We start from the raw sequence: 8254 nt of genomic DNA, 5'->3' as shown, positions 1-8254 counted from the left end.
GCGCCAGCATTTGAGTCTTCCATTGTTGAAAATTGCGATTCTTCTATTAACATGATCAGAGAATCTGGATTTCATTAAAGACACGGAGGCTAACATTATGCATTCTCTTTTAATGCAGTCACAAGCAGTCGCATTACATCATAAAGCAAAACAGTTCTAGAATAGAACAGACAGATAGTATGAAGGGCAAGAGCACCAAACAGACTGCCTCTTTTAAATGTGGAGGAGCAACGAAAAAGTTCCCAAAAAGGTGAGTTTCATCTTAATCTTGAAGACGCAGGATCCTGGAGTCCGGAAGGAGATAACGAGGAGAAGTGAGGAGGGGATAATGATGACGAGAAGAATCCATTAGGAGGAGTTGTCTGAAAAGAAGGAGGAGAATGTTAAACATGTTGAAATAACAGAGCATCAAAACTGAATAATACAGCTGTATAATAAATAAATACAGGCAGAAGATTAAAACAACAATCGTAATGATGCAATTAGAAAACAGAATAAGCAAGGAAATGTCCGACCCAGGGAGGGACGGGAGGGATAATGTTAGCCTCCGTGTCTTTAATGAAATCCAGATTCTCTGATCATGTTAATAGGAGAATCGCAATTTCATTACAAGACCGAAAGCTACATTATGCATGTTGGTAGCCGTATAGGACAGCGATTGGACATGTGCTCAATTGGTTTGCAATAGTGTTGAGCAAATTTGGATGCATTGGACCAGTCCGCTGCTTTGAGGATATCAACCAATTTACCACCAGACCAGAAGGACTCACTGGCCATAGCACCTCTAAGAGAATGTGCTTGGAATTTAGATAAGTCACGCCGGTTAGGTTCATAGCAGACTTGACCCATCTGGCAATGGAGGTAGAGCTAATGGGTTTGAATGGTTTGACAAAGGAAATAAACAGTTGATTAACGTCATGAGGGCGAAGATCATTCATTCTACTATCATATTCCTTCATACAGTCTACAACACAAAGTTTCTTACACAGGTCGAAACGAGAATAAAAAATAGAATCTGACATAGTTTTGGTTCTTCTAACAATTTCAAATTTAACACCAAACATATCATAAGATCTATAAGATATATCAAGACATTTAATATCAGCGTTATAGAATCTTGTTTTAGAACAAATCTGATCTCCTTGCGAATTTTAGCGATCTTCTTGTGGGGAAATAAGAGAAGACATTTTGAAGTGTCTACCGTAAAACCGAGAAACTCCATGGATCTGGAGGGGGTAAGTATTGATTTTTCCTGGTTTATAATGAAGCCTAGACTCTCTATGAGATTCATTGCAATCTTCAGGTCTTTCAGGACTTGAAAGTGTTATTGGGACATAATGAGAATGTCGTCCAGATATATATTTAAGCGAATACCTCTTTCCCTTAAGAGGTAGCACTAGTTCTCATGATCTTGGTGAAGCACCATGGGGCAGAGGAAAGACCGAAAGGTAGAGCCTGAAATTGAAAAAGCCGATTTTTCCAAGTGAATTGAAGGAAGGGTTGGTGTTCTTTGGCCATAGGAATGGTAAAGTAGGCGTCTTTTAAGTCTAGTTTGACCAACCAGTCTCCTTCTAAAAGTAGGTCTCTCAGGAGGTGTATGCCCTCCATCTTGAAATGCCTGTAGACCAGATACTTGTTCAATTCCCATAGGTTTATGACGGGTCTCCAACCTTTGTCTTTTTTTTAACATGAAAATGTGTGCTTAAAAATCTCTTAAAATCCAAGGAACCTCTAAGATTGCGCCTTTTTGAAGCATGGAGGCAATCTCTTTTTCTACACTTTTGTGTTGATCATCTGGGAGAGATAGTACTTTCGGGGTGTGCGTTTGTACAGGAATATTGGTAAAGACTATTTTGAAACCTCGAACAGTCGCCAGAACCCAGGGGTCTTGAGTTAGGGTTTCCCATATGTGGTAAAAGAATTGTAGCCTGCCCCCTACCTATGAAGGGGAAGAAGAAGGAGTAAGAGGTATACTTTCTTTGAAGATTGGTGTTGATGGGTGTGCCGCGGGATCTGAATCCTCTGTTCCGTGAGCCTCTCCCTCTTTGAGGATAGAATTGAGGGTTGGATGTGAAGAAGCCTCTTCTAGAGCCTCTGAATCTGGAGAAGGGCCTTTGGCTGCCCCGGCCGGAAGAAAGGCCCCTTCATCCAGCCCGTCCAAAAAGGTTGGAATTAAAAACACGCCTCATATTGGCTTGGGTTTTGTCCAGGGCGGTGATGGTAGAAACTTATTTACCTATCGACTTAATCATATCTTCACCAAAGAGGAGGCCTTTTGGATTTTGGGAGGGTTCTTTTTCTGCCATATCCCCCAATTTTGGGTTTATCTTAGTGAGAATTACTCTCCTCCTCTCGATGTTAAGGCTAGCGTTGGCATTGCCGAGGAGGACCAAGGCCCTTTGGCTCCAGCCTCTGTCAAGGTCAGTGTCAAGAGGAGTGTCATTGACGTGACATTCTTCAGCTGTATCTAGAATTCTTGTCAGAGGTCCCAGGATGTCGAGAAGGTGATCCTGGCAGCCCTTGAGGGATTTCTCCATTCTCCTGGGGTCCTTACCCAGTTTGAACAAAAACTTGAATTAGGTCGGGGTCAAGGTTGGGGGTCTTGAATTGCCGTTCTAGGGCACTCGGACCGGAGGGTACTACGAGTCGATCTTTCCAGAGTGTTCCTGAGCCATCTTTTAATGAATTTCGCCACATGGTCTTGAGGAAACCATCTGAGCTTCTGGGGTGGGAGATGTTAAGTGGCGAAAACATTTCCTCGCCCAAAGGGTTGAGGATGACATTCTTAGAAGAGGATTGTGAATCATCATTAATTTGGGTATTAAAATCAAGGTCCTCATCATCCAAGTCAAGGACAAATTCATCATAAGGATTAGGGAACCTATCCTCATCCTCAGAATCAGTATCTGCAATGTTATGAGCACTTTGATAATTTGTGCCGCTAGGGACACCCATGTAAGTCGTGCCGCGAGGGACACCTGAGTGATTTGTGCCACTAAGGACACCCGTAGAATTCGAGGTGCGAGGACCTCACAATGTTTGAAGAGCTAAGACATCCCAAGTCAGTTGAGGTGCAAGGACCTCCCTTAGTGCTCTTGAAAGAAGACTCAGTGTTATTAGCTCATTTCCCCTGGTTAATGAGTGTTTCATTATGTGTAATCGGGTCTTCAGGGAGTTCATCCTGAAAGGAGAGGGGTCTTTTTGAAGACATAACTTCCTTAAGTGTGTCTAACATGCAAGACCTCATCTCTTTTTGAATGAAGTTCTTAAAAGATTCACTGTAGAAATTAGGGGAGCTAGTTGCAGCATCATCTGACTCAGTGTCTGACATTATGTGGCAGAGATTGGTCAGTTAATGAAATTCAGATGATTATAAATAATGTATTGCTTTGAAAAAATAATGAACTCTCTCCCCTTTTTAAAAATTTTTGTTTAGGCAAAACGCGATCAAAAATCAGAAGGGGCAAGCAGAAGCGATCAAAAAACTGAAGCGTAAACACTCTCTGGTAGCAGCTGGTAACTGAGAATTGCGCTTGAGAACAGTGCTGGAGAAGCACCTTTTCCCGAAGAGATTAGAGAAGAGAGATTGGCAACACGGGGGCGTAGCGCCACTGTTGCCAAGGACCGCTCCTCTAAGGGACGCGGTCGGAGCTTCAGTAAATTCGTCAATTGAAAGACACGCATCTTCGATAAATCTGGCATTAGTTATTGAAGTTAAAGAAGCGCACAAAGCAAATATGAGCCGCACTCTACGCGGGCTCCGTGATATAAAGGAAGGAGGCGAGGGTTGTGAGCTCCGTTTAGCAAAAAAGAATACGTTTTCGAGTGCGGACCTGCCAGAGGCATTTTGGAGGGCAAATACACCTGTACGGGGAAGGGCGGGAGGGCTTGATGACCAAAAATTGGAAATCAAGGGGAGGAAGGGGCGAGGGGGGGGGGGAGGACAAAAACTCTGAGTAATCACATTACCTAGAAGCAGGATATGTTAATAATTAAGAATCTAAAACTAATATGGATTAAACAGCACATTTAGTACAGAATAAGACAGAATAGTAAAGGAACTTATCTGCTTGAGAGCCCCATTTGAAAGAGGCAGTCTGTTTGGTGCTCATGCCCTTCATACTATCTGTCTGTTCTATTCTAGAACTGTTTTGCTTAATGATGTAGAGCGGCTGCTTGTGACTGCATTAAAAGATAATGCATAATGTAGCCTCTGGTGTTGTAATGAAATCAACTGACATTTCACGCCTTCAACATTTCTGTACTATTTCACGAAATTCACACATTTCATAAAATTTCACTCACATAAAGAATTCCTTAGGCCTAGAGCCTCACTACGATGGCGGTGGGACAGCCACCGTCAGCCTGTCGGTGGCGGTCCCACCGCCATCGGAGCCTGCATTTCCGCCCGCCACATCATAATGGCCGGCGGATGCTTGTTGGTCAGAGAGACCGACCACCATGGATTCAACGGGCTCAAGGAGCCAGTCGGACTGTAGAAGGGAATGGCAATCCCTACAATGGTGGTGGCGCCTGCCAGGAACATCCATAGGGATAACAATGTCCCTTCCCGCCGGCCATTTCATGGCGGTTTACCCTCCATGAAAAGGCAGGCGGAAAGGGACATTGGAGGCCTCTAGTGGGCCCCCATCCCGCCTGGCCCTCAGACATGGGACCTGGGTATCCCTGCACCATGGTACCTGCCACGTAGTATGCCATGTGTATTTTTGTACTGCGGCGTGTGCTGCAGCCTGCAGCACATGCCTCATTACAAAAAAAAACATTTTGCCAGCACCTTGAAGGCAATCACAATGTAATTCCCATGGCGAGATCGCCGACGGCAAGTCGGGCGGTCCCATTCCCATGTTCAACACCCATCATAATGAGGCCTCAAGTTTGGAATAAGGACTTAACTAGCCAGGTGGAGGCAAAGAAGGACTTGGGGGCTACATGATTTTGATCTAGGCTTTACAGCATACAAACTCATGTTTTTACAGCCATGAGCCAAAGCCTACATTTGATTCGCCCTTTAGGTGCTTGGTTATGACAAAAGGTTTAACCTTATACAAGACACTGTGGTTTTAGGGAATAACAGAACACTGTGTACCAGTTAAGATATACAATGTGACATATAAACAAAGAAAATTAGAAATTAATTAGAGACTTTGTACGAGTTTGGCGGTCCATGAACTGCCCTACCCACGGTCCAAACAGTGTGAGCTCGGCAGTCCAATGGGCGGATTGCTATTTGGAAGACCACGGAAGAACAGCAGACACAGCCAGCACACCTGAGACCGTGGGGGTCACGGTCAGGGAAAAGCAACTGCCATATTGCGGTACAGTGGAGTTTCACTGCCGCCCATATTTGCAAGTTGGCTTTCCGATGAGCAGTCTCAACGGAGGGACTGCCAGCTTCATGTCAGCAGAAACAAAGGATTTGGGGTGCGTACTCACCCCTTTCTTGTTCTTTCCATCAGAGTTCATCGTGGATACCTTTCTTCAGGCCCCTCCTTCACAGCAGCATTCTCACCCCGAGGATTATGATCCTGTTTGCGGTGATATACAGGTGAAGCCTTTTTGTGCCATATACCCTTTGCCTGGACTGCCCACATATTGACCAGACTTAAACAATGGGTAGGTGGTATTTTATCACATGTATCACATGCTTATTTATTTATTTATTTTATTTTTATTTACTTCATTTGTAAAGCGCTCTGTCACCTAACAGGCATCCTGGCAATAGCAAACTCATAGTACAGCGTAAAAAATATGCCAGTAAAAAAACCAGACAACTTACTAGACTTTGGGGAACAATTAGGTTTTTAGTCTCCTTCTAAAAAGAAGATCACTGACTTGTCTCAGTTCCAAAGGGAGTAAAATTCCAAAGTCCAGCAGCTGCTACACCAAACGTTCTATCACCCAATTTAACTTTCCTGAACCTTGAAGTCTTAACCAGTCTCGCCGACGGAGAGCGAAGGCTTCTAACTGGAACATACCACTCAAACTTCCGCTGCATAGAGATAGGTCCCAGCCCATGCAGGGCTTTAAACACTAAACAGAGGACTTAAACTGAATTCTCTGTCCCAACGGGAGCCAATGCAATTCTGCCAAGCCCAAAGAGGAAGAGGACCTTCTGGGCCAGCCTAAGACTAGCTTGGCTGCCGTTGACTGAATACTCAAAAGTCTGTCCAGAAGAAATTTCGGAGACTCTAACAAAAGGGCATTGCAGTAATCTAATCTGCTTAGGATGGTGCTTCGTGCCACTAGCGCACGTGCATGGGGAGGCAGCAGTGGGAAGATTTTCCGCAGAGATCTAATAGTAGCCAAACAGCTGCCCACTGTTCTAGTAACCTGAGCCTCCATTGTAAGTTTATTGTTGAACATAACGCCCAGGTTACGGACCGTTTCAACTGGTCTAACTATGGTCGAAGTTTCGCTGGGCCAAAAGTTGCTGGGCAACACAGAGGGAACCCTGTCAGCCGAACAATAAAGCACCTCAGTCTTACCCGCATTAAACTGCAATGAGTTTCCCTTCAGCCACAGAGCCGTGTCACGCAGGCAGCAGTGAAACACTTCCAATGAGGTCGACTGATCTCCCTCCAAGGAGAGAATCAGCTGTGTGTCTTCTGCATAATTTACGATGTTAATATTATGCTCTTTGATGACCGCAATCAGGGGTTTCATATAGATATTAAATAAAATAGGGCTGATTGCCGAGCCCTGTGTACATTTGACACAAATGCAGTTGAAACGTTCACCCAGGCATCGATACATATGGAAAACTAATCACCACTGCTGCAAGTTCTCAGTAGCCACACTGCCAGCACCATGGTACTCTCATAAAAACGGGGTCTGAAGACCGCCAGCGCTGTGTTATTCCAGAGAATGCGCCACTCAGGTGGGGGGACTGCCAAACTTGTAATCTGGCCCTTAGGATACTTTGAATGGTACTCATTAGAATAATGGAAAAAGTTTTTTTAAATCTTAATGTTTCTGGCTATGTATAAGTACTTTGATCGGAGGTCCTTCTAACCATTCTGGCATACCTGACTTTTTGCTTTGAAATATCCCACTTGGGAGTTTAAAGATTTCAGAAAATTCTCACAGGCTCATATAAAGGTCCGAAAAAAAGAAGTGGGGGAACTAAGCAAGTTAGGCAGCATGCAAGTGGCATCACGACGGGTGACATCACACCATGTGACATCATGGTGCTTGATATCGCACGTGGCTTTGTAGGGTGTGACATCGCCAGAAGTGGCATCACAACTAATGACCTCACAGGAAGTAATATCACACAATGTGGCATCAGATCTTAATACCTCACACATATGTTCAGCAGGTCTATAATGAATACATTTGAGCACTTTATAAGACTGGCAACAAGGAGAATTGTGGCATAGATCTATTCTGCTCAATTGTTTGCAAAGTTTACATTTTAAAATATATAATGGGGTTAAGGCACCTGCTGTAGATATCTTTGGGTGCCCAGAACATCTCAGGGAATACTAATAATGGAAATATAATTCTGGAGGTTAACACATTTGCTCTCTTTATCTAGTTCCTGTTTTGAATCAAAGTAGCACAGAGGCTATGTCCCCAGCAAAGCATCATGTAAGATGTAGGTGATAGTTTTTTATTTTATATAGCTAGGTAAGTGAGTTACTGCTTTTAACAATGTTACTTGCACTCTGCACTTTACCATGGGCACTGATATCTGCAGAACTGCCCTTTCTTTGCGGTCCCTTGTTGGCCCTGTGACTAGGGGCTATGCCGCAACGCCATGCCAGAGGCATATGAACACCATATAATCACCTAGGGAGTCCCGCAGGGTGGGATAGTGAGCACTCTGCTTTTTGCCATGGGCCCTGATCTCTGCACAGCTGCACTTTCTTTGCAGTCCCTTGTGGGCCCTGTGAGGAGGGGCAACACCATGCCAGAAGCGTACGAACTCCACATAAGTATCTAAGGAGTCCTGCAGTGTGTGGCGCATGCGAGGTGTGCCTGGGCTCGGCCCGTGAAAAGACTGGGCCAAGACGGGCCCGTCTTAGCCCGTCATAGACCGGAGGAGGCCGGGCTGGACCACCTCCTTGATCGGTCTTCCCCGGGACACAGACTCTATAGGGGTGAGTCCTTTCCTCTTTTGTTCAGTTTACGCTCGAAAACCTTGCAGCCGACCTCAGGCAATCATCTTTTGGCCTATGTACCACATGGACATATGTGGAGGAGAATACAGTCATCTGGTATAGCACAGTGT

General features: G+C 44.7%; 1 long non-coding RNA gene across 1 annotated transcript in view; it reads right to left on the bottom strand.

Annotated features, from left to right (window-relative positions):
* Nucleotides 1-244: 244 nt before the first annotated feature.
* LOC146856005 (uncharacterized) overlaps nucleotides 245-8254 on the bottom strand; it is a 60588-nt gene continuing 52578 nt past the window's right edge. The window contains exon 3 of the long non-coding RNA XR_014980893.1: nucleotides 245-362. This is a non-coding gene — a long non-coding RNA (uncharacterized LOC146856005). The remainder of the gene's footprint in view (nucleotides 363-8254) is intronic.

This window comes from Triturus cristatus, chromosome 4_1, assembly GCF_964204655.1.
Source record: "Triturus cristatus chromosome 4_1, aTriCri1.1, whole genome shotgun sequence".
NCBI classification, from domain to species: Eukaryota; Metazoa; Chordata; class Amphibia; order Caudata; family Salamandridae; genus Triturus; species Triturus cristatus.
Note: the sequence above shows the minus strand (reverse complement) of the source record. Positions and strands in the feature narration are given on the sequence as shown.